The sequence below is a fragment of the Gorilla gorilla genome, chromosome 1 (assembly GCF_029281585.2).
Source record: "Gorilla gorilla gorilla isolate KB3781 chromosome 1, NHGRI_mGorGor1-v2.1_pri, whole genome shotgun sequence".
In the NCBI taxonomy this organism is placed as follows: domain Eukaryota; kingdom Metazoa; phylum Chordata; class Mammalia; order Primates; family Hominidae; genus Gorilla; species Gorilla gorilla.
In genome coordinates this window covers 63,410,010-63,437,862 of record NC_073224.2, presented here as the reverse complement: position 1 = coordinate 63,437,862, position 27,853 = coordinate 63,410,010, and the positions used below count along the sequence as shown (strand labels likewise).

The 27,853-nt window shown below is 36.5% G+C and overlaps 1 long non-coding RNA gene across 1 annotated transcript in view; it reads left to right on the top strand.

The window, feature by feature from the left end:
• The window catches only part of LOC109027043 (uncharacterized), a 61,218-nt gene that overhangs the window by 20,809 nt on the left and 12,556 nt on the right, over window positions 1-27,853 (top strand). Inside the window, exons 2-3 of the long non-coding RNA XR_002006164.2 lie at window positions 23,602-23,744; window positions 25,573-25,708. This is a non-coding gene — a long non-coding RNA (uncharacterized lncRNA). The remainder of the gene's footprint in view (window positions 1-23,601; window positions 23,745-25,572; window positions 25,709-27,853) is intronic.

Genomic DNA, 27,853 nt, shown 5'->3' with positions numbered 1-27,853 from the left:
AGGAGTCTGAGCACAGTTTAGCTAGGTCCTCAGATCAGGTTCTCACAAGTTTACAAGATCACAATTGAGGTGTCATCTGGACTTCATTTCCATTTGGAAGCTTGGCTAGGGAAGAATCTCCTTCCAAGTTCATTTTTTATTCATAGTTTGTTCCTGCTTTTGAGACTGTCTTCATTTCCTTGCCACATGGCTCTTTCCATAAATAGTTTATAATATGGCTATTTGCTTCTTTAAGGCCATCACAAAAATATATTTCTATAGTCTACTAAGAAAAGTCACGTATAGTGAAACGTTGTAGAGAGCTGCAAAGGGATCGTGACCAAGTCAACATTCCACTGGAGGCTATATGATCAAATAGCAAACTGTTTATCATGAATGCAGGATGTGGGCAAACTTACTTCTGCTCCAGCTGCCAGAAGGTTTGCTGAAGGCAATCACTTCCTGGCACCGTGCTCCTTGAGGTTATCTACTGAGACACCTAGAGCCTATTGTTCGAAGAATGCAGTCTGGCAAGCCTGCTGTAAATCAAACTGCCGATCAAAAATCACCCGACAATTACCCCGCTCCCCGCTTCTTGCTATCTCTTTTACCTAATAAACATGGAGAGCTGAAAAAGCTCAGGGCCCTTGTTCACTAGAAGCAAGGAGCGCCCTGACCCCTTCTTCCAAATATAATCTTGTGTCTTTGTCTTTATTCCCGTGTTCGTCATCCTTTGTTCAGTCCAACAGGGATAGGGTCCACGGCAAAACATAATCACCTTTATGATTACATTTATAATTCTACTTTATGATGGGAGTGACATCTCATCACCTTTGCCATATAATGTAACCTAACCAAGTAAGTGACATCCTTTTGCCTTTAGTTAGAAGCAAGTTACAGGTTCCATCTGCATTCCAGGAGGAGATTGACACAAAGAAGTGACTCACTGGGACCACTTGAAGGTTTATTCACCAAGAAGACAGTAGATGGGAGGGAACCATCAGATAATTTTTTCCCTTTCCTTGTGGGTCTGTCCTAAGACAAAGACAGCTATTGTTCTTATCCAAAGAAGCCGCTTGAAGTAGAGCAATCAGTGGCACTTGTTAAGAAGCTGTGTACAGTTCAATGTAGTACCTTCTTGTTTTTAATCTCTTTCTCTGACTCTCATTCCCTTCCTACTTAACCCTCCTTTTCTGGGATTGCATCTTATGACTGCATTAAAACTTCATAAAAATTTAAAAAGCAGGCTCAAGACACTTAGTTACCCAGTTTTGGAGTGTTAGGAATGCCAGTGAGCCTTTACAACAGGAATAAAGGAGACTATTATCTCCTGTAGCTGTGAGGCAGACTTTTCAAAGGATCGGGTTTATTTATTTATTTATCAAATTGACTATTTTTGAAAAATTTGCATATAAAGTTATATGCATGTATTCTGTACAACATAATGTTTTAAAGTACAGTCATGTGGCACATACTGATGTTTTGCTGAACAATGGACTGCTTATATGATGGTGGTCCCATAAGATTATAATGGAGCTAAAAATATATATCACCTAGTGATGTCATAGCTGTCATAATGTAGCACAGTGCATTACCTTTTCTATGTTTAGATATGTTTGGATACACAAATATTTACCATGTGTTAAAATTGCCTAGAGTACTCAGTATAGTAATATGCTATACAACTTTGTAGCCTAGGAATAATAGGTTATACATATAGTCTAGGTATGTAGTAGTATATACCACATAGGTTTGTGGAAGTACACTCTCTGATGTCCATACAATGACAAAATCACCTAATGATGTATCACTCAGAATGTATCCCAGTCATTAAGCAATGCAGGGCTAATTAAATACATTGTGTTATGGTTAAATCTAGCTAATTGACAAGTGCATTGCCTCATATTGTTATCATTTTTGTGGTGAGAACACTTAATATTCACTCTCTCAGAATTTTTAAAGAATACCATATATCATCATTAACTAGTTACCATGCTGTCCAATAGATTGTTTGAATGTATTTCTTTGATGTAACGATCTAACTGTAATTATGTATCCTTTGGCCAATATTTCCCTACCCCACTCCCCAAGAACCCCAGCTTCTGTTAACAACCATTCTAATCACTACTTCCATGAAATCAGCTTTTCAGATTCCACACGAGTATGATAATGTGATATATGTCTTTCTGTGCGTAGCTTATTTCATTTAACATAATGTCCCATAGTTTCATCCATGTTGTTGTAAATGACAGGATTTCCTTCCTTTTTATTGACTGAATAGTATTCCAGTGGGCATATATAGCACATTTTCTTTATTCATTCATCCACTGATGGACATTTAGGTTGATTTCATATTTTGGCTACTGTGAATAGTGCTGCAATAAACGTGGGAGTGCAGATATGTCTTTGACATAGTAATTTCATTTCTTTGGATATATACCCAGTAGTGGGATTGCTGGATCATATGCTAGTTTAATTTTAGTTTTTTGAGAACCCTCCATACTGTTTTCCATAATGGTTGTACTAATTTACATTCCCACCACTAGTTTGCCAGAATTCGTTTTTTCTCCACAACCTCACCAATAGTTTTTAAAATCTTTTTTCTTTTTGATAATAGACATTCTAACAGAAATGTGGTGCTATCTCATTGTGGTTTTAATTTGCATTTACATGATGATGAATAATGTTGAGCATTTTCTCATACACCTGTTGAGTATTTGTGTGTCTTCTTTTGAGAAATGTTTCTTCAGGTCTTTTTCCCATTTTCAAATTCGGCTATTTGTTTTCTTGCTATTGAATTGTTTGAGTTCCTTATTTATTTTGAATATTATCCCCTTATTAGATGGATAGTTTGCCAATATTTTCTTCCATTCTGTATGTTGTCTCTTCATTCAGTTAATTGAGTCCTTTGCTGCGCCGGAGCTTTTTTAGTTTGATCTTCTTTGTTTGTTTTGAGACAGGGTCTCACTCTCTTGTCCAAGCTGGAGTGCAGTGGCATGATCCATGGCTCACCGCAGCCTAGACCTGCTGGGCTTAGGCAATCTTCTTGCCTCAGCCACTGGAGTAACTGGGTCCACAGATGCATGCCACTACGCGGAGCTAATTTTGTTTATTTTTTGTAGCAATGAGATCTCACTATGTTGCCCAGGCTGGGCTTGAACTCCTGAGCTCAAGCATTCCTCCTGCCTCAGCCTCCCAATGTGCTATGATTACAGGTGTGAGCCCTGGCACCAACCCAGTTTGATCTTATTTGTCTATTTTTGCTTTTGTTTACTGTGCTTTTGAGATCATATATAAAAAAATCATTGCCAAGGCAAATTTCATGAAACTTTTCCGCCATGTTTTCTTCTAGTGATAGCTTCAGGTCTTACACTTAAGTCTTAAATCCATTTTGAGTTGATTTTTGTATATGGTGAGAGAGAAGGATGTAATTTCATTCTCTTGCATGTGAATATTCAATTTTACCAGGACCACTTATTTAAAAACCAGTCCCTTCCCCATTCTGTTTTCTTGGCACTTTTGTCAAAAATCAGTTGGCTATAAGATTGTGGACTTATTTCTAGGTGCTGTATTCTGTACTGTTGGTCTGTGTGTCTCTTTTTATGCCAGTACCATGCTGTTTGGTTACTATAGCTTTATAATATGTTTGAAGTCAGGTGGTGTGATGACTCTGTGTTCTTTTAGCTCAAGATTGTTTTGGCTATTTGGGGTCATTTATGGTTTTATAAAGATTTTAGTTTTTTTTCCTATTTCTGTAAAGAAAGTTATGATATTTTGTTAGGGACTGCATAGAATCTGTAGATTGCTTTGGGTAGTATGCACATTTTAATAATATTAATTCTTCAAATCCATGAAGATGATATATTTTTCCATTTATCTGTGTTTTCTTCAATTTGTTTCATTAATATTTTATAGTTTTAAGTGTAATCTCTTACCTCCATGATGAAATTCATTTCTAAGTAATTTTTTTTGCTGTTTTAAATAGGATTTTAAAAAGTTTTAGATAGTTCACTGTTAATGTATAGAAACACTGCTGATTTTCGTGTTGATTTTGTATCCTGCCACTTTACTGATTTTGTTTATTAGTTCTAATAGTTTTTTGGTGGAGGCTTTAGGGTTTTCTCTATATAAGATTATGTTGTCTGCAAACAAGATAATTTAGCTTCTTCCTTTCCAATTTGGATGCCCATTATTTCTTTCTCTTGTCTAATTACTTTAACTGGAACTTCCAGTAAAATGTTGAATAGAAGTGGCAAGAGTGGACATCTTTGTCTTGTTCCAAATACTAGAGAAAATGCTTTCAACTTTCCTCATTCAGTATATTCAGTATATGGGTTTGTGGCATATGGCCTGTATTATGTTCAAGTACATTTCTTCTACACCTAAAGAGTTGAGAGTTTTTTTTTTAATCATGAAGGGATGTTGAAGTTTGTGTAATTCCTTTTCTGCTTCTGTTGAAATAATCATTTGATTTTCATTCCTCAATTCTGTTAATGCAATGTATCACCTTTTTGAATTACATATGTTAAACCGTCCTTGCATCCCTGAGATAAATCTCACTTGAGCATAATGAATGATCTTTTTAATGTGCTGTTGAATTTGGTTTGCTAGTATTTTGTTGAGGATTCTTGTTTCAATGTTCATCAGGGATATTGGCCTTAGTTTTCTTTGAGTGTGTGTGTGTGTGTGTTTGTGGCCTTGTATGGTTTGAGTATCAGGGTAATGTTCACCTTGTAAAATGAGATTGGAAGTATTTCCTTCTCTTTAATTCCTTGGAAGAATTTGAAAACAATCGGTATTCATTCTTCGAATGTTGGTAGAATTCAGCAGTGAAGCCATCAGGTCCTGGGCTTTCCTTTGATGAAAGATTTTTAGGCCAGACATGGTGGCTCATACCTGTAATCCCAGCACTTTGGGAGGCCATGGCAGGCACATCACCTGAGGTCAGGAGTTTGAGACCAGCCTGGCCAACATGGCTCTACTAAAAATACAAAAATTAGCTGGGTGTGGTGGCAGGTGCCCGTAATCTCAGCTACTTGGGAGAATCACTTGAACCCTGGAAGCAGAGGTTGCTGTGAGCCAAGATCGCACTCCAGCCTGGGTGACAAGAGTAAACTCTTTCTCAAAAAGAAAAAAAAAGAAAAAGAAAGATTTTTATTACTGATTCAATCTTACAGGTTATTTGTTTGTTGAGATTTTCTGTGTCTTCATAATTCAATCTTGGTAGGTTGTGTGTGTACAGGAATGTATCTATTTATTTCACGTTATTCCATTTGTTGGTGTATAATTGTTCATGATCGTCTCAGAGTTCTTTGTATTTCTGTGGTATCAGTTATAATGTCTCCTATATCAATCTGATTTTATTTATATGCTTCTCTCCTTTTCTTAGCTTAACTAAAGGTTTGTTGATTTTGCTTATCTTTTCAAAAACCAGTACTTCATTTTGTTGATCTTTTCTATTGCTCTTCTAGTCTCTGTGTTATTTATTTCTGCTCTACTGTTCATTATTTCCTGTCTTCTACTAATTTTGGTTTAATTTATTCTGATTTTTCTAGTTCCTTAAGATTCAATGTTAGGTTGGTTGAGATCTTTTTTGATGTACTATACTCCATACATTTTGGTATGATGTGTTTCTATTTTCATTTGTCTCAAGAAATTTTAAAATTTCCCTTTTAATTATCTCTTCATTGACCCATTAGTTGTTCAGTAGCATATTTTTATTTTTATTTATTTATTTTTTATTTTTGTTTTTTGAGATGGAGTCTCACTCTGTAGCCGAAGCTGAAGTGCAGTGACACGATCTTGGCTCACTGCAACTTCTGCCTCCAGGGCTTAAGTGATTCTCCTGCCTTAGCCTCCCGAGTTGCTGGGACTACAGGTGTGCGCCACCATGCCCGGCTAATTTTTTGTACTTTAGTAGAGATGAGGTTTTACCATGTTGCCCTGGGTGGTTTCGAACTCAGGCGATCTGCCCACCTCCTCCTCCCAAAGTGCTGGGATTATAGACATGAGCCACCGCACCCGGCTCGGTAGCATAGTTTTAAATTTCCACGTATTAGTAATTTTTCTGAAATTCCTTTTGGTATTGATTTCAAGTTTTACACCATTGTGGTCAGAAAAGACAATTGATATGATTCCAATCTTCTTACATTTTTAACGACTTGTTTTGTGGTCTAACATGGTATATACTGGAGAATGCTCCATATGCAGTTGAGAGAATGTGTATTCTACAGTTGTTGGATAAAAATGTTCTGTTATATATCTGTTAGGTTTATTTGGTATAAACTGGAGTTAAAATCCTTTGTTTCTTTATTGATTTTCTGTCTGTATGATCTGTTAATTTCTGAAAGTGGGGTGTTAAAGTATCCTGCTATTACTGTGTTATTGTCTATCCTTTCATATTTTAATATTTGCTTTTATATTTAGGTACTCTGATGTTTGGTGCATGTATATTTACAATTGTTATGTTTGCTTGCTGAACTGACCCTTATTATTATAAAATTACCTTCTTTGTCTCTTTTTTCTGTTTTCGATGTGATATCTTATCTGATTAAGTATAGCTATTCCTGCTCACTTTTGGTTTTCATTTGAATGAAATATCTTTTTCCATTTCTTCACTTTCAATCTATGTGTGTCCTTATAAGTGAAGTAAGTCACTTGTAGGTCACATATAGTGGTGTCTTGTTTTTTTATTCATCCCTTCTATTTTTTTATTGAATAATTTAATTCATTTACATTCAAGATAATTATCGATAGGTAAGCACTTACTAGTGCCATTATTTTTTTTTCTAGTTTTTTTGGTAGATCCTTTCTTCTTTTCTTCTTCTCTTTCTTTGTGGTTAAGTGACTTTCTTTAGTTATTGTTTTGATCCCTTGCTTTTCATTTTTTGCGTATCTGTTATAGGTTCTTTACGGTTAGCATAAGGCTTACAAAAAACATAATTATAACTGGTTCTTTTAAGCTAATGACAGCTTAATTTGATTGCAAAAATACCCTCTATACTTTTAGTCCACCCTCTCCCTTTTGAATTTTTGATAGGAAAATTTATATCTTTTTATTGCATATTCCTTAACAAATTATTGTAGTTATTATTTTTAATATTTTGTATTTTAACCTCTATACTAATAATATAAATAATGTACGCAGTGCCATTATAGTATTATAGTATTCTGAATTTGGCTTGCTTTTTTCAGCGAGTTTTATATTTTCAATATTTTTGTGTTACTCATTAGCATCATCTTTTCTTTCAGGTAAATAACTTTTTTAGCATTTCTTATAAGCAAGTCTGGTGGTACTGAACTTCCTCAGCTTTAGTTGCTCTGGGAAAGTCTTTATCTCTCCTTCATTCCTGAAGGACAGCTTTTCTGGGCATAGAATTCTTGATTGGCAGGGTTTTTTTTTCTTCATCACTTTGAATACATCATCCCACTCTCTCCTGGCCTGTAAGATCTCTCTTGAGAAGTCTGCTGCTAGGCCTATTGAAACTTCCCTATATGTTATTTTATTCTTTTATCTTGCTGTTTTTGGGATCCTCTTGACAATTTGAATATAATATGTCTAAGGAGTAGTCTTATTTAGATGGAATATTATTGGAGGATTTTGACTTTCCTATACATGAATATTTATATCTTTACCCAGGTTTGGAAAGTTTTCTGCTATTATTTCTTTGAGTACACTTTCTACCAATTATCTTTCTCAACTCACTCTTGAAAACAAATGACTCGGATATTTGCTCTTTTAATGTTGCCCTGTAAATCCCATATGCTTTTTTAATTCTTTGTTATTCTTTTGTTCTTTTTTCTCCTCTGCCTGTATATTTTCAAACAACCTGTCTTTGAGTTTGCAGACTCTTTCTTCTGGTCAATTCTGCTGTTGATGTGCTCTATTGCATTTTTCATTTTGTTCATAGTATTTTTCAGCACCAGGATTTCTGTTGGATTTTTAAAATTATTTCAATCTCTCTGTTAAATTTTGTGTTCTTGTCACTTATTATTTTACTCATTTCGTTGAATTGTTTCTCTGTATTTGTTGAAATTTACTGAGCTTATTTAAAACATTCATTTTGACTTTTCATCAGGTAGTTTATATACTCCATCTCTTTAGGGTCAGTCACTAGCACCTTCTTTTCTGTCAATTTGGACAAAAAATGTCGTGTTTCTCTGATTGTTCTTGATCTTTGTGTTCATGTTGTTGTCTGCACTTTGAAGAAATAAATGCTTATTTTCGTCTTTGCAGTCTATTTTTGTCTGGGAATGCCCTTCAGTAGTTTCAGCCTTTTCAGAGTTTCTAGGCAGATCCTCTGTACTGGTCCCAAAGCCTGGCCTGTAAGCCTGCACTGCAGCCATTGCAGCACTAGGAAGCTTCCTAAGCCCAGTATCACCATGAGTGCAGTACCTGTCTGGAATTCTGCATCCTCCAAGGCTAACATAGCACTGGAGTACATCTGAATCTTATAGCAGACTTCTGAGGGCTGCCTTCTGTTAGGGCTTGTCCTGAGCCCAAGGCTGCTGTAGTTGTCCAGTGGTGATGCTAACTGTAGATTGAGTCTGCTTGGCATGGGCTATGGGTTCCCACCTAGTGTTGGGACAAGTCTGATGGTTCAGTCCATGGGTACTGGCCTGAAGTCAGGGGCTGTGGGAGTCTGCCCACTGTTGGCTTTTAGTGTGGTAGGCTCAGTGTTGGGGGTCCAATGCAAAATTCTATGCTTAATTCCCTACTTTCCCCTAAGCAGGTGGTATCTGTCTCCACGATATGCTGCCTGGGGTTGAGGGAGGGGTAACATGGGTAATGGAAAAGTGTCCTTTCTACCCTCTTCATTTGTGTCTTTTTTTATTATTATGATATAACCAGTTAATGTGATCTCTTACCTGGCTTTCTTAACTCTTGTGAAGGTATTTTTGTCCATGGATAGTTGTTCTAATTGATGTATCTGTAAGGAGATGATTGCTGGAGAGTTCTATTCCACCATCTTGCTTTTCCCTCAACCAAAACTCAATTTTTTTTCAATTGCAGTGGTGAACTAGGCATCAAAAATTAGACCTTGATTACTCTTAAACCCATTGAAATATAGATACTGCCATTCCCATCAGGAGGGTGGCTTTCTCTTGTATTCATTGTCACTTCCTCTAATTAAAGACTAACTCCATTATTTACATTCTTGATCCCATAACCTCAAGTTTCTTCCTTACTTTTTTCTATTTGTTATCCTCCCTCTTAACTTGGAGTGGAAGAATATATCTCCCTTCTGTCTCCAGTAAAGAAAGGAGGTAATAGTAGCCCTTCATGACAGGCACTGAATTCCCCACAAGGCTGATGACTTGTTTCTCCCCAGCTTCCTTTTACATTATTTGAAGTGAGAGTGTTTGTTTCTTTACTGGGGCTGTTCTGATCTGATGCTGCTCAATAATCTCTGTGGGGATGTGAGTCTACTGGAAGTGGGCTCTATTTAGAATGTGAGATACTTAGTATTTTTTGTTCTCTGCTGTGGGCATTAGCCTCAATTCCAGGATAAGATAATCTCACTCGACATTCTGTTACATAAGTATATGCTGATATATTAAAGTATAATATGGGAAATACTGTAATAGATGTATAAGAAAATACAGAGACATAGCAATTTTAGGATTTCTCATATCATCTTGCCCTTTTAGATGAACATTTTAGGTCTTCATTTAGAAATGAGAAAAACAGGAAAGATATCCAGGAAAATGCATGCTTATGGTTTTGATTATATGTTTGTATCCCCTCCGCACTCGTCTGCATTTAATCTGCAATTGGCCTAAGATTCAAGGCTAACATTTAGAGGCAGAATAGGGCTCCAAATGCAGTAGGTTCAGTTCAGCTTCAGATGTTGAGAGTGGGGCAGGGATACTAACAGGTCAGTGTACGTGGATGTGTCTCCTCTTTCATTATGCTTAGCCCCCTTGCTCTTGCAAGTAGAGAGTTCCAAGGTACACCACTTAGATTAAAATCAAGGTAATTCAATAATGACTAGATGTTGCAGGCAAAGTCCTAGGATACCTAACTTGGGTATTCATAGGTGTACAACTGACTCTTAGTCTTATCTATCAGTTCTGTGAAATGTCCAGGGTCCCATCTGGACTTTAGTAGGTCCTAGTAATACATAGAAACCCACTTCCATAACCTCAAATTAGGGCTGTTCTTGATTGTGGTAAATGAAGAGACAATCGACATGAAGAGTTCCATGGACCGTGATAGGAAGCTGTAAGTGTAGCCACGGCTTAAAAGTACCATGAACTTCTTAAGTTTAAGCTTGACTGTGCTTCATTCTGCTGCAACTCCAGTATGAATGGTGTACGTTTGACCATTTGGAGAAAGCAGTTATTAAGAGTACTGCATGTGCTATGCCAGCTGTATGTAATTTTTAGAATATGGCTTTAATTCTCTATTTTGAGAAGACATTTTATTCATTCCCCAGTTGGTCAGCATTCCTGAGAGACACTCAATTCATCAGAGGTTACTTCCAGGGCAAGCCCAGTTGGGAGAGGATATGCACTGATTCTAAAGCATCATAAATGCAGTCCTTTCAAAGGGAAGCAGCTTTGTTTTAACTCTAGATGCCACCATGTTCTGTTAGACAGCAGCTGTCATCCCACGGTTCAGATTTTTAAATATATTACTAAAAGACAATGTAAGGAATTCAAAAAGTACTGTGAGTTATTTCAGAGATGTTTGGAATGATACTCTTTTTTTTTTTTATTTGAGAAACTTGCTTAGTAGAAACTGTTGTGTATACTAATGAATGACACTAGGTCCAAAGTGGATAAACATTTCATTATAGGGTAACTTATAGCAAAAACAACATTTTCTCCCTGTTATCTCAGATGCTGGTTTCAACATTCAGGATGGTCTATATTTACATTTTTAGCACAGAACAGAATTTGATAAAAACAAACTTCTTTTTTATATTCTATTTTTATTGAGTTAGAATTTTCATACAGTGAAGTGCACAGATCTTAAGTGTATGTACAATTTAATAAGTTTGATAAATATATATTCCTGTGTAAGTATCATTACAGTCAAGATAAAGAACATTTTCTCATTCCTACTTCTATCCTCCCCATCCGCTATAGGCAAACATTCTTTCACTTTTTCTCAGCATAAATTAGTGTTGTCTGTTCTAGGGCTTCCTATAAATACAAACATATGCAGTGTTTTATGTCTAACTTCTTTTGCCCAACATTATGCTTTCCAGGTTCATTCATATTTTTGGATATATCAGTAGTTTTATGAGTTTGTGGGATCTGTAAGTTAATTTTTTTTCACCAAATGTGGAACATTTTTAACCATTATTTCAAGTATTTTTTGTTATCCATTTCTCCTTCCTATATTTTTTGAAACTCCAGTTGCATGTGGTTAGACTATTTGATATTGTCACTGAAGCTCTGCTTTTTTTCCCTTAATTATTTTCTCTTTTCCTTCGAATGAATTTCTATTGATACAACTTCAAGTTCACTAACTTTTTATTCTCCAATTTGCTCTTGCATTCATCTAGTGAAATTTTTACTCCAGGTATTATAATTTTCTGTTCTAAAATTTTCATTTAGTTATTTTTTATAGTTTCCATTTCTGTGTTGAAATTATTATGACTTATTTTTACTTTAAGTTCTTAAACATATTTGTTACAGCTTCTTTAAAGTCTTAGTTTGTCAATTCCAACATATAGGTCATTTCAGGAACTGTTTCTACTGACTGCTTTATTTTTTCTTGGTTATGGGTCACCTTTACTTAGTATTTAAAATGTGAAGTAATTCAAAAAATTATATACACATGGCTGGGCGCGGTGGCTCAGCCTGTAATCCCAGCGCTTTGGGAGGCCGAGGCGGGCGGATCACGAGGTCAGGAGATAGAGACCATCCTGGCTAACACGGTGAAACCCCTTCTCTACTAAATATACAAAAAATTAGCCGGGAGAGGTGGCGGGCGCCTGTAGTCCCAGCTACTCGGGAGGCTGAGGCAGGAGAATGGCGTGAGCCAGGGAGGCGGAGCTTGCAGTGAGCCGAGATTGCACCACTGCACTCCAGCCTGGGCGACAGAGCGAGATTCTGTCTCAAAAAACAAACAAAAAAATTACATACACAACATTGTGTATGACGCATTAGGGAGACTAGACTCTGTTACCTTTGATGTGTTGATTGTTTGGTCTAGTAGCAATTCAGTTACTGGATTGTCACCTTTATCTTAGGAATGCTTGGTCTTATGCTTTGTTATAATACATCTTGGGAAAGGCCTTTATGTTTCTTGAGCCCCTCTAATTTGGTAGGATTCAAGCTCCAAACTTTGTCTCTCCATGGTGTACAACAGATAACTTATTTGCTCGATTTTTTCAAACTTCTAGCTGTTTCTTTTTCCTGAGCTCCTTGGAGTTGTTCTTGATTATGCACAGTTCAGTGGTTAGCCAAGAATTTTAAGATAATTTATATATAGATTTGGGGCTTTCCCCTTCTTTTTGAGGGGGTTTCCTCCTCAAATTCTTGCCATTCTGGGAGCCACTACACACTGACTTCTCAATTCGATGATGTTTTGCCTTTCTGCATGAGTTCTGTCTATCCTGCATTAAATGTGGACTGGGAATTACCCCTGAGGAAAAACCATAGAAACGTGGACCTCACCCAGTGAACATAATTTGGTTTAGGTTTCTGCAAAAGTAATTGCAGTTTTCACCATTATAAGTAATTACTTTTGCGATTGTAGTTTTCACCATTATACTTTTGCACCAACCTGATACTTTCAGAAGCCTAATCTTCTATAGTTTTTACCTGCTTATGGTTGGCCTCTGGTGCCTTCAAACGGTTTTGTTTTTTAAAACTTTGTTGAGAGGTTAGCTTTCTGAGGCTTGGTCAAATATTAATGACTTCATCATTACTAAAACTTGACTATGAGTTTCAGAATGAATACTTTGTATTGTACACATGATGAAGTATGAAATTTGGGAAATGATCAAGTATGTGCTTAGAAATACTTTTTCTTCCTCTCTGTGGTTGTCTTATTTCCCCTTTTCCAGGAGATTTATTTTTACTACAGTCAGCCCTTTGTATCCATATCCAGATGCAACCAACTGAGGTTCGAAAATATTTGAGAAAAGAAAATAACAATACAACACCAAATAAAACAGATAAGAATAATATAATATAACAAAACTATTTACACAGCACTTACATTGTATTAGGTATTGTAAGTAATCTAGAGATGATTGAAAGTACACAGGATGATGTGTGTAGGTTATATGCAAGTACTACACCATTTTATATGAAAGACTTGGGTATCCTTGGATTTTAGTATCCTTGGGGGTCCTAGAACCAATCCCCCATGGATACCGAGGGACAACTACATTTGTTTTCCTGCATATCTCAGTTTTTTAAGTCTGAAGTATTTTCCTCTGTCATTTCCAACATTTGCTCAGCACTTTTCCTGATTATAGTATTCTTCACAGTAAATCGTAATAATCAGTTAGTTGTTTCTAAATCCCTTTTGACTGCATGGGGGCATGAAGGCATTTCCCTGTCTTATATCTAGCTCTATGCACTTAACACATAAATATCTTGAGAAATGAATACATAAATGAAATAATTAAAGAAAAGGAACATATTGGAATGGAAATTAGAAACTCAGATTTTGCGAAAGCTCCATTTTTGGGGAGGTTTTAATTTTTAATTTTTGGTGAAAATATAAGGTGTTTAGTTTAAAATTTTTATTTTTATTTTAGTATACATTCAAGGGGTACATGTGCTGGTTTGTGACATGGGTATATTGCATAATACTAAGATTTGGGATTCTAGTGAACCCATCACCCAAATAGTGAACACAGTGCCCAACAGGTAGGTTTTCAACACTTGCCACCCTTCCATCCCTCCTGGGGAGGCCTTTAAATGGTTATTTGCCTTTACTAAATTTTGTCATAAATCATCGATATTTTGGGTTCAGTTAATTCAACATTAATTAAATGTTTACATTGGAAAATATATAATTTTCATTGGGAAGGCAGAGGAAAGCCCTAGTTGACTGCGTCAGGCAGTTGGAATTTCAGAAGCAGGTCAATAGGGCAGGGGGGAGATGAAATCTGGAGCTTATCTGCTCTAAATTCTGTTAAACCATTACTCAGGACAGGACTCTGGAAAGATATTAATGCACTAATGCATTCCAGAAGAGTGGTGACCGTGGCTGTATGCCACTTTATGTCACACAGTTTACATTTTAATCTATGATCAGGTAAGCTCTATTTTGCCAAGTAAGATGATTTGAACCAGCTTATACAGAGAATTGTAGTAAGATGACATACAAAGCTAACATTATAAGTAGTCTGCTTTTCTTTTTGAAATAAATATGGTAAACATATTGAAAAGAAAAGTGTTTTTTGAGACAGAGTCTTGCTCTGTTGCCCAGGCTGGAGTGCAGTGGTGCGATCTCGACTCACTGCAACCTCTGCCTTCTGGGTTCAAGCAACTCTTTTGCCTCAGCTTCCTGAGTAACTGGGGATACAGGCATGCACCACCACGCCCAGCTAATTTTTGGATTTTTATAGAGACGGGGTTTCACCATGTTGGTCTTGAACCCCTGACATCAGGTGATCCACCCACCTCATCCTCCCAAAGTGCTGGGATTATAGGTGTGAGCCACCGCATCTGGCCTGAAAAGAAAAGTTAAAGGAATTCTGGACTATCTAATCATCCATAAGCAGAAAGGGATTTAATGTAATTATTTTGCATTCCTCAATTTTACACTATCTAATAAACCCACTTATTCCCTCATTTATTTATTGCTTCATGCACATTCTTTTTTATATAAATACTACATGCCAAGTATGGTACAAGGTCTTGAATACATACAGATGAATAAGACATATTCTTTCCCCACAAAGGCCTCACAAAAAGCTGTAATATACCTTGAAATGTGTAAGTACTTAGATATAGCAAAGTGCAATAAAAACCCAAAGAAGGAATGTTTCGTTTCCTTGGAAATGTACCTGGGGGAAATGCCTTATTAATTGGGACTTAAAAAACAAGGTCAAAGATTTTTACAGAAATAAGGTAGTAGAGTTGATATAAAGAAGTACTGTAATGAAGAGGGGAGAAAGGCCTTTCACTCATAGGAACAGCAGAAGGAAAATCATGGAACTAAGGTCTTAGAAGATAAAATGGTGATAAAGCTAATGTAAAGTAAATCAGTCTTCTAACATATGCACTAAAGTCCTTTGGTAATTAATATTTTGCTAGTGCTTCAGTGCAGTATGTGGCTTTGGGCGATTGCATATAACTTTATGGTAGGGTAGGGTAGTTTTTTTTTTTTTTTTTTGATGGAGTCTTGCTCTGTCGCCCAGGCTAGAGTGCAGTGGTGCGATCTCGGCTCACTGCAAATTCCGCCTCCTGGGTTCAAGTGATTCTCCTGCTTCAGCTTCCTGAGTAGCTGGGATTACAGGTGCCTGCCACCGCGCCTGGCTAGTTTTTGTATTTTTTAGTAGAGATGGTGTTTCACCAATTTGGCCAGGCTGGTCTCGAACTCCTGACCTCATGATCCACCTGCCTCCACCCTCAAAGTGCTGGGATCACAGGCGTGAGCCACCGCACCCAGCCATTTTGTTCTTTCTTATTACCAATGATTTAAAGAGTAGTATAAAGCAACCTATGTTATGCAGCTACGCTTGAGGGTACAACTGCTAATTTGGAGGCTTTAGCTTGTAGACATGTTTTATTTGTCCAGCACAATCAATTAAAATTTGAGTTTGAATGTACTTACCCAGTTTGTAACAACATTCTCACCTCTTTATTGGCCTTCATGTGTTATATCACAGAATTAGGTTTTCTTGATGGCATTTTAGTGAGCAATCCTTAATCTAGACGCTGGTTTTATAATTATTTGCAAAACTTTCCAACATAAAACTCAGTATGAATAAATAATTGGATTAAAGTTGATTTCAGAAATTGTACTGTTTTGTGTTATGATTGAATCTGGGAACATTTTGTTACTTTGAACAGCATAATAAACAGTGTTGGTTTTAATGAGTGGATTATTGGGCATTAGTCCAAATTATCCAGCTAGAAGAGTTTAAATTACAAAGGCCTAGAAATTAGCTTGAGCATATGCCTCAGTGGCGACCTTAGGAATGCAGAGTTACTGAAGTTGGCAAAGAAATTGTTGTGTTGCACAGTATCATGCTTGTAGAAAAGAAAACAGTGATGATAAAACAATTATAAAACAGAGTTATTGCAAGGGAACCATTTTACTTGGTAAAAACAAAATAAAAAGCCATCCAATTTTTGAGTGAGGGAGATCTTGGAACACAGTTTCCAGAGGGGCAGTGAGTGTGAATTCAGTAGTCTCCATTGCTTTCTCCCAGAATTGTACTTTTCCCCTCAATTTCTGTAATTTTGTCTCTGTACTGATGAACTAGCTCAGTCCCCAGGGATGTTTCTTTCCCCTTAGGAAACTCTAGCCTCTCTTTGGATGGAGTTCCTTTGTGGTTTCTCGTTAAGCATACCTGAGACAGAGAAATATTTACAAGTAATTTGATTACATATTAAGGGCGCTTTCTTGCTCTTTCTGTCTCTCTTTAAGTTTATATAAAACTTAGAACAGCACAGTCTTTAACATGTTTTTCAGCACAATTTTATTTTATTTTATTGTGGTAAGAAGACTTAACATGAGATCTACACTCTGAATAAACTTTGATCCTCAAATAACCCACTGTTGCCTCCAAGCTCTGACACAATCCACCTGGCTCCTGCTGAGCTCCTTTTTACCTGTATCCTTACCAGAATTACGAGACACCTCAGTCTCTGCCCTTGTAGGGTCCTCTCTAAGGACCAATCACTTTGCTGCTGACTTCCAAGAAGTTCTGTAATATCCCATCTGATAGGGATTTGACTCTTGTAAAACACTTTCCTTTTAAATCAGTAAGTCTATTTCCTTTCAATCTTGGGACCATTCTCTCCTTCTCAAAGCAGGAGGAGAGTCTTCTTTTTCAGTAGATTGGCATCCTGATATTGATATCTCCGGCACATAAAGATGGAGACTTTTTGGTTTATAGATGACTAGCCACACCGATTTCTGAAGATCTCTAAGATTCATTCATTCAAAAGAGACTGTTTCTTCTTCTCCCATAGGGGTAGGACTTTATTCATTTTGGGATTACTGTAGTTCCTAATCATATAGTAGAGCAAGCATTCATGAAATAATAGAAGGTTCTACTTTTGGCCATTTTCATCAAGAAATATATCCCATCAGCACAATTTCCTGTTTCTGCTGCCACTACTGTGGCCCAGTTGACAGTACTTGGTAAGTGAATGTGATTGTGCTCCTCTGCTGGCACAAAGCTCTAGACAGATTGTACAAAATATCTGTCAAAGCAGTTGAAGTGAGGTGTTCCTCCTAAACTGCTACTGAAACTGTTGGCACTTGCTGGACTCTCCTGTTTCTGCAGAAGCTGCTGGTGACTCCCATTTGTGTGTGTGTGAGTGTGTGTGTGCCTGTGCGCGCGCGCCCGAGCGCGCACCCATGCACACCCGGGCGCCCGCCCATGCACACCCTTGTTTGAATTCAGAGAAGAATAGCTAAATAAATCATTACAATGAAAATCGATGAACAGTATCTATTAGTGTTTAAGTCTTTGCCTGGCAGTTGTCCCTTTATAAACTGTCAATAAGCTACATAAAAGTACGTAGAAGGTGCTTCTGATGAGAGGTAGTTTTTTTTTTTTTGTAAATATGGATTTTGTATTAAAAGTATTATATTCACTGTAAAAAAAGCACTCTAGTGTTTCTGCCTTTACTTAAAATGTTTTAGAGACTTCTTTATAGAAATTGCCTTCAGAGCTTTAAGCAAAGTTTTCTGCATATTGTCGATAATGGTAATTTTTCATTATTTATGATTGGGTTTGATTTTGCACCCAGTCAAAAATTATTTGGTGTGAACTTTGGTAAATAAAGTGGCTGATCATGCTAGGTATTATAATTTTGGAGAAGAGAATAAAATTGGGTGTAATGAAAAATAATGAGATTTTCTTATGTAACTCAAGCTGGCTACCTGAGATCTTTCTCTTCTTATCTATATAACTGAAGAAGAACTGATTGTGTGAATATTGGCATGATATTGCTAAGTGTCTGAAAAGCCTCTGACAATTTGTTTCTTAACCAGAAGATTCAAACATTAAACTCTTTTATAAAAAAGTGAGCAAAACCTCTTTTTTCTACAAGGTGCTTTGCTGTAACTCCTACCATGAGATTATATGTTTTGTGAAAGAAGGGACAATATCTTTTTTGTCACTTATATATCTCTCATGCCTCCCATGCTGCATGACACATAGTGGCATATTCAATACATATTTGTTGTGTTAATAAAACGTAAACACACCAACTTTCCTCTTCAATCAACATTGACCCTACCGTTGGTGAAAGCAGTGATAGCAAGATAACTTTTAGACAATTATGAATTGCAAATGACATGTAAGTAAGATTACACTATTAAATACAGATTATTTCTGCTTATATTACTATTAGGTTGGTGCAAAAGTCATGGCAAAACCACAATTACTTTTGCACCAACCTAATATATTGAAGAAGATAATGAGAATTATTTAATAATGATTATCTAAGATTATTTAGATTTTGGTATGGCCTCAGTAGAAAATATAGAGCAAATACTCATATAAATTACGATGATTTCCAAGAGTAATTTTGCTCCTCTACTGAGCAGGAAGAATGATCTAAAAGTTGGTCAGAACTCTCCAATCTTTAGTCCAAAGTCTCTACTGGCTTCACCTGTACTAAGGTAGGTTCACTCCAAGGGGCTTTGGGCTGGCTCGTCCTGTTGCCTGGAATCCTCTTCCCTTAGATACCTGCCCAGCTATATTGTTTATTGTTTGTAGCTCTTGCTACAAATGATAGGATTTTACAAGATTTTTTTTCTAATTGTCATTGGTTTTATGAGTTTTTTTTTTTTCAGGAGAAACGAAGTTTCATTTTGAAGTAACATAATTTGATATAGAATTAACTATGGTAAAAAATCCAGAAATGATATTAATAGACAGATAATTCTGTTGAAGTCACCACAGGTAGATTTAAAAGCTCGTCTTCACTTTACAGAATTTCATGCCTTTCCAATGAAAGGAAAGTAAATGCAGAAACATGACGATTTTCTAATCTCACTTATTAGTGTTGGTTGATTATTGAACATTTTGGTTTCGGTTTTTAAGTACATTAATATTAGAAAGGGACAGATTAATAGCCCTTCGAAACTACTGTCAACTTCTCTTTACTTTGTTATCAATTAAGCATGCATTCAATTCCATATTCCTACAGCAACATTTGATTAATACACGTCTTCTAAGAGCAGTGCTTCAGTGTTATTTTAAGACTGGTATACTGAGCCAGAAGTAAATTTAAAAAATTATCTCAGTAGTTGCAGCTGAAAAATGGTGAATGCAGAGAGGTTTGCCACAGGACAAATATTTAGTCAACAGAAATTTCTTATTTCTGGTTGTGTCTGGGGATAGTAGGAAAATGGAGGAAGTTTGCAAAAGAACTTGTGGAAAATATATCTTCTTGATTTTTAAAGTAAATATGAACTTTAAAATGAAAATACCAATATATACCCTTAAGTGCAGATTTCACTTCAGAAAGATATATGATTTTATTTAAGTGGGACATTAGAGTTTTATTTAATTCCTTTATACACTCCTTCATTATCACTCCATTTCCAATCAAGTTACAAGTTTCTATTACAATGATTGAAATCTGATTCCAGTTTTTAAAATCCATGTCACTAATGTGGATTAAGCTATGGAAAACCTGTGCTGGCTGGGCGCAGTGCTCATGTCTGTAATTCCAGCACTTTGGGAGGCCAAGGCGGGCAGATCACAAGGTCAGGAGATCGAGACCATCCTGGCTAACACAGTGAAACCCCATCTCTAGTAAAAATACAAAAAAAAATTAGCCAGGTGTGGTGGCGGGCAACTGTAGTTCCAGCTACTAGGGAGGCTGAGGCAGGAGAATGGCGTGAACCTGGGAGGCAGAGCTTGCAGTGAGCCGAGATGGCACCACTGCACTCCAGCCTGGGCGACAGAGCGAGACTCCATCTCGAAAAAAAAAAAAAAAAATCCTGTGCCAAAAAGATGTGTCACATTACAGTTTTATAGGAGAAGCTTTAGTACTGGGAATTGGAATAGGAGCTATTTCAATACATTCTAATTTAATTTTTGACCAGGAAGGTAAATTTCAATGACTTTGGTTTGAGAGTTAAGCTGTAATTGGTACTATAGGTACACCAGTAATTTTTTTTTTTTGCCAGTATTTTATCAAGGGGGAGATTTGTAGAAGATTAGTAAGGTCAGAGAAGTTTAATTTTTGAATTAATTGTATCAAGTGTATGGCATTAAGATAATGGTTGTTTGCAACTTAACTTTGGAAGGGGATCATCATTTATTAGTCCTTTTTGGTATTGAAATTTTCTATTTTTTATAAAAGCGTTATCATATAAATCAAATAGGAATCTCACACCTTTTTTGTTATATCTTTCAGAATATTACTCTTCTATTTTAAGCTTACAGTAAAAAAGTGATTTCAGAGTCCCAGTGTTCCAGTACTCAACTATGTAGTTCTTCCTGAGGTAGATGAAATGTTAGGATCAGATTTGTATCAACTTCCAGATTATTGGTTTTCCTCTCACTTTCTTCTTTGACTTTGGAAAAACAGCTGCCAAGGTTGATTTGAGACCTTTTATGACTTCTCTCACTCACAGACTCAACTATTTTAGCACTGACCTTTGTCTCTCTCTCAGGGATAGAGATAACTTGATACTACTAGTCACAGAGAATGAAATTGAACATCAAGGGGAGAGACAAGTAAACTAGAGAGAAGCAATACCAGTGAATTTTAAGGCAAAAAAGAATGGAAATTCCCTCTGGGTATTTTCACACAGAATCAGGTTATAAAAGCAGATAAAAATGTTTTATTGTTTTAGTTGCTTTGTCTGAAGACATAAAAAGAGCAGCAGATATGGGGAGGGAGGATGGGCCATAAAGTCTTACTTGAAAAAGAGCTCTGATAATCTTGTTAGGCTGAATTTAGACTGTTACAGGATGTCTTTTTTTCTTTTTTACCTCTTCTACTTGTAAATGCATTTATGAGTTCTTTCTGAATTTTGAGTATCTGTGTTTCATCTGAAAGCCTGCACCAGATAGAGCTGACAGATTACCAGTTCTTTTGTCACCAAAACATTGTCCTTTTTCCACCCATGTAACTATGTCTGCCAAAATTAAGGTATATTCACATGAAAGGAACATGCTTATAAGTCATTATCAAGTGCATGTGTGTTACCACCACGATTTGTTTTTATCATGATGTTCATAACTATCTGGCATATATGTGTTTATTTGTTTGCTTGTTATTTGTGTCCTCCCTTTGGTTGGTAACTTTTATAAGGAAAAATATGCATCTTTTGAATCTATATTCCATCAGTTAGAGCAGTGTCAGGTACACAGTGGCTGTTAGATGTTGGCTAAACAAATGGATAAATGAGTCATCTTAGGCAGATATTTTTCTGCAGTGAAATTGTGCCCTGTCTTGACTTTGCAGAAATTTCTCACCACTGTTTGGAGATATATACCTGTATGTCCAACTGCCTACTTGACTTTTCCACTTGAATGTCTAGCAGGAATCTCACATGTCCACAATATTCCTCCTTATTTTTCAAACCAAGTCCATTCTTAGTCAGATATATGTCATAGACATCTCAAGTAAAGATGCAAGTAAAGCATTACTCTCCCTGTGTATAATCCTACAAGTTTAGACAGCTCTACCTCCAAAAAAGTTGTTTAACCTATCTACTTTTTTTTCATCTTTTCATTTTCCACTTGGACAAGCTACTACTGTCTCTCATGTGGACCTCTGCAATGACCTCTAAGTGGTCTCTCTGTTTCTATTCTTGCCATTCTACCATCTATTCTCCACGCAGCAGTTAAAGCGTTACTTAAAAATTATAAACCACTGTCGAGTGCCTTCCCTCTACCATTAGAATAAAATACAAACTCTTTACTATCACCTTAAAGATTTCCATATTCTGGTTTCTGCCTTCTCTTCTACTTCATCTCGTTCTACCTTTCTTACTAAACTCCAGGCACAATGACCTTCTTCCCATTCATCAACCAGGCCAAAGTCACATCTAAATCTAGGGCCTGTGGAACTTGCTATATCCTTTGTTTAGAATGCTCTGCTCCCTATCTTGTCATTGCCAGGTCATCTTGTCATTCAGAAATCAGCTCCAGTCTCCAAAGGGGTCCTCAGTCGTGCTTCATTACATTCTGTAATTTATTTTCTTTGTAGAACTTAAACTATATAAAATAACCACATAAACTTCTTTTCTAGAACAGTAGCTCCCTGAGAGCTGAAAGCAAGGACTTTGTCTTTCTTATTCCCTGTCCTATTCCTAGGGCCTAGAACAGTGCCTGGCATATACTAGTAGGTGCTCAATAAAATATCATAAGTATAGACATATCAATGAATATGTAGAGATATGTATTCACAAAAGTTCAAAAGATAGCTAAAATATCCTTGCTGTTTTTGTTGAATATGAAAATGTTTTAGACTTGCTAAAACTATCAATTGACATAGAGATAATGAAGGAAGCAAAAGACACATAGTTTTTTGAGCTCTAAGCTTATGGAGCAGAGGCAGAGGTGGGGAAAAGCCTGTATGTTCACGTGACTAGAGAAGCAATCCAGCGCGTGTAAGTGGTTTTGTTATTAGGATGGACGTGCCAGTCTCTCTATTACTGCCTCTTCCTGCCGGCTGCCATTTCTCTGAGACATTAGAGTGTCAACTTGAAAAGGCTATGTTCCATAAGTCTTACTTAAGGAGCCATCAATGCTTTTTCTTTTAAAAAGTGAGAGTTTCAATTAAGTTTTAGAAAGTAAGGTTATCTTTGAGATGTAAATAATATGTTAACATTGTGCTGGATCCTAAAAAGCTAAGTACATTAACTTGGAATGTGCTGAGCTAGTGGTAAATTGATATCCAGCCTGCAGTTGCCAGAGGAGAATTTTTGTCTTGTCTTCACAAAGAAGACAAGAAGAGAAAATGCAAGGGAGTCTGGGTCAATTAATTGCCTACCAGAGCACTGCCCTATGTATTTCAAGCAGGGAAAACGGAAGAGGGCTGACTGGTTTACTCTGTAAGTAGATTCTTGCTGGGGGAGCTCAGTTTCAAAATCCTAGAAACCATATGTGTCAGTTTAATCAGAGTTTGGCCCGGAGGAGAATTAAAATGAAAGGAAATTCCACAATTAGAAGGTGTGGAAGTAGAAAGCAGACTAAATCAAGCTTTTAGAGAGGCAGTGTGGGCTGGTGAGATTACATTCTTAGGGTGTATAATAGGCCAAGGTTTTTATTTCCAGATTCTTTCACTTAAGAGCTTCTATGTCTGAATTCTAGTGGAATGGAGGCCTGTCTCAAGCTTTTTTTCTCCTCCATTGTAAGGGCCTCACCTTTGTCATTTTTGCCTACAAATCCAAAAAGGGATAGTGCCACGTTGGTGTGAGGTCTAAATAGAATTTTGTAGTAAAGGCCTGGACTAGAAGCTTAGCTTTAAAATAGTTTTCTTCTTCCTTTCCAGCGTGTATTTCCTATTCTGTCTGGTTGGCTTGCTGCTAAAAATTCAGAATAGAGAAGAGAAGACAGTCTTGTGGAGGGTCAAAGGAGCCACTGTTTGTAGTTATTTGGGATCTTTGAGGAAACCCCTGCTAAAATAACTTGATTGTAAGTTATGGATTGCTTATTGCTACTTAACATTGACATGTAACTGTGTGCATGGAATGTGGCCCAATTAAGTGGAATGGAGCTAGGGCAGAGCCTGGCTGCATTCCCAGTATGATGGAGAGAATGAAGAGTTTAGGAACTGAGTTTAGAAGTTTTGAGGATGAAAATATTTTTAGTCTTAGGAAACCCAGCACTCACAACCTTGTGAGAGGAACATATAAAAAATAAAAGCAGCACACAGCAAAAGACCCAACATCCCACCAATCAGCAATTAGAAAATGGTCTAGAAATGGTTTTATTATTCACATATATACCGGCTTCCTCTACCTCCTTTAGGAACTTTATTCCAGTGTTCATTTCTTTTACCACCTTCTCTATTTTCCTAACAGTATAGGACTAGCCCTTCAATTTGCAAATGATTTAAAGTGTTCCATTTTCAAGGTACTGGGGATAAAAAGATGAATACACCAATCTGCACCTTAAGGAATTTAATCTAGGCAGGTAAAAATACATGTAAACAAATTGAATTTTATACAGCATTTTAAGTATAGTAATATAAGCATGCTCAAGGGATAGAGATAGTGTTGATGAAAAAAACTGCTTAAACTCATGTGAAGTGGGTGAGGTGTTAAGAATGAGATCTTTAAATGCATTTAGGAAGAGAACTGTCGAAGCACTAACTAGCTGACTGATTGCTGTATTATATTTGGCATGATTTTCTTTATTTATTAGAGGATGGAAAGGCTACTTTAGTCTAGATTTGTTCTATTCATTTCTTAGACATAGCCTTGTTAAGGAAAATATGGAATTAATGATAATGTTGTATTTATGTAACTTCAAAATGTTAACTAGAAGATAAGCTTTTAAAAAAGAATGCCAGGGATATAAAATAAGTCCTTTTTTGACACAATAAGTAAAAATGATAATCGACTTGGTTTTTTACATGGTTGGTCAGCTTCCATTCTTGTTTGTACATAAGTCTTCTCTTTTGATCTATAATCAGAATGTGTTTTTAAAATGTACCAATCTATGATACAATTTATTTTTAAAATGGACTTAAACCAGGTCTTCAGTGAGATGAATTTGTTCGTCTAAGCGACTTTGAACTCTAATTTTTATGTAGTACTTTGACTACATAAGCAGGGAGTTATCTGAGAGTGGTACAATGAAACAAAAATGATTATTAGATTATCTTAAATCAAAACTATGTGTTAATTCATGTTGAAATTAGAAGAATTTGAAGCGAGTTCTTCTTTTTCCTTTTATGCTGTAATGTCTTCAGTTTAAATTATGTTATTCAAAGGGTACTGGAGCTTTCATAAATTATTCATTTGCAAAGATTTAGCTATTTCAAGCCACTTCCCCTGAAACAGAAGGGGTTGAGCAAAATGGTTTCTTTTTGCCAAAGCATTCATAAATATCCCTTTGCCTTACTTCCGCAACTAATTTGGGTGTATGTTAGTTTAAGGGACACATATTTCCCACTATCAGGTTTTCTCATTTAATAGTTCCCCTTTCTAAAACAATTTGGGAATGAGCTTTTTCTCATTCTGATTATCACACAAATTCAGAACTGAGAGAAGAATTAATAATATATATCTGGGGATTTCAGCAACTCTGGAATCTTTCTATGCAAGCTAGTCTTTTCCTTAACATTTGTCATGTCATGTGTTTCAGGAGAAGCAATAGCTGTTGTCTTTTTATGTCTGCCTCTATAGGTATCTATAGCAATATGACTATCCTCTGAGATATTCTTGTTCATGTATTTTTGTTACTGTTAGGATGACTAGAAATCAATTACAACAATTTCTAAAATTTGTATTTCTAGGGAGATTTTCCTTAGTCTGGACCAAACCTTCCCATTATTGGACACAGATGGTCAGCTAGTAATCAATCATCTATAATTATGCTTTGGAAAAACCTCATAAGCAAAAACCCTCGACTTGTAGTCAAAGCTACAATTTGTAAGTTATTATGCAAAATTTATATTCTGCAATCTCTTTGAAAGATTAACTCAGTGATTGAAAGATTGCTTCCCTTCCTGAGACAAGTATTATTTAGTATTATTAAAAGAAAAACTTTAGACAAATTAAATTTAACAGAGTTTAATTGAGAGAAAAAAAAAAGAACCAGTTTACCAATTGGGCAGCCCTCAGAATCAGAACAGATTCAAAGACTCAGACTGCCACATGACTGGAGAGGATTTATGGACAGAAGAAGGAAAGTGGCATACAGGAAAGGAAAGTGGCATACAGGAAAGGAAGGTGAAGTACAGAAACAACTGGGTTGCTTACAGCTCAGTGTTTGCCTTGTTTGAACATGGTTTGGACAGTTAGCAGCCTATGAGCGGTTGAAGCTCAGCTGCTATGATTGGCTGAGACTCAGCTATTGTTACAGAGGTATACTCCTAAGTTAGGTTTTCAGTTTGCTTACCTGCTAACTTAAGTTACAGTTCCTACATAAGAACTCAAGTATGCTAGTACGGGGCTTTCTCACACCAGATTTTCCTTTGATTTAACCATACAAATGATATTATTTATTGCAATATTTTCAAGCCTTGTTGGGTTTCAAATTGTGAGTCATTTACCCTTTTCCTTTGCTTCCCCTTTCCATGCTTCAAGTCCCCTAATTGCAGCTTCTGCCCTTGATTGACCTTGTGGTAAATAAGAATTAGAGAGAGGTGGAGGTGAAGAATCAGACTGTGGGACATTTCTATAAGAATGGGTTGAGGAGAGCCAAACTGGAAAAAGTAGTAGGTTCCTAAAGCAATGGCAAACAAAGCCAGAGAGCAAAGTAAGGAAGAGTAAATGGGTGATAAATGGAAGAAACAAATGCAGAAAACTAATCTTGCAAGAAATATGGTAATGAAGGTAAAGAGACCAAAGGGTAGTAGCTACAGAATATATTAGAAAGAGGAAAGACTGTTTGAAGCTAGGACTTGAACATGTTTATCTAGAAGGAGAAGTGAGTGAAAATAGAGAGTTTGATGATACAAAAGAGAAAGCATCATTGTGAAAAAACTCTTGGAAGAGATACAAGAGGGGAGATCAAGAGCTCACATTAGCAAGGAAGCAGAACATCTTTTGAAAGACTACAATGAAGAAAGAAGTATGAAGATAGAGATTTTGGTGGCAATGGTGTTCAGTTGTTTGGTGAAACACCGGTCTGGATTTTGCTGTGAAGGTACTTTTAAAGATGAATCAACATTCAAAGTAGTAGACCCTGAGTAAAGCAGATGACTTAAGGTGAGTGGGCCTCATGCAATCAGTTGATGGCTTTAAGAGCGTAGACTGAGGTCCCGGAGAAAGAAGGAATAGAAGGAATTCTATTTCTAGACTGCCTTTGGGTTTCAGGCTGCAACATCAGCTCTTCCCTGAGTCTCTGGCCTGCCCTGCAAATTTTGAACTTGCTAGCCCCACAATTGCTTTAGGCAATTCCTTAAAATAAATCTCTCCTCTCTCTCTCTCTCTACATATATATACACACACACACACACACACACACACACACATGCACATACACATACATACATACTTTATATATACATATATACACATACATACTTTATATATACATATATATATGTATATACACACACACACACACACACACATACAAGAGGGGAGATCAAGAGCTCACATTAGCAAAAAAGCAGAACATCTTTTGAGAGACTACAATTAAGAAAGAAGTATGAAGATAGAGATTTTGATGGCTATGGTGTTCAGTTGTTTGGTGAAACACCAGTCTGGATTTTGCTGTGAAGGTGCTTTTAAAGATGAATCAACATTCAAAGTAGTAGACCCTGAGTCGACCCATATATACGTGTCCTATTGCTTCTGTTTCTGTGGGGAATCCTGACTAATGCAGAGGTTCAGGATGAAGTGGAAGGATTTTGAAGATGTTCAGGTTAGTCATATCAACCTTTTGGTTAAATGAGAGACTAACATATGTGATGAAAATGAGGAGTGGGCTTAAAAGTAGAGGTTTCCAAAGAACATTTGAGTGGGTACCTGAGACTGTGACTTCTTCCAGAAAAGGGAGTCTGTCTTATTCATTGTATATACTAAAATCATAGTCCAATAGTTGGCATTTTGAAAGTGCTCAACAAA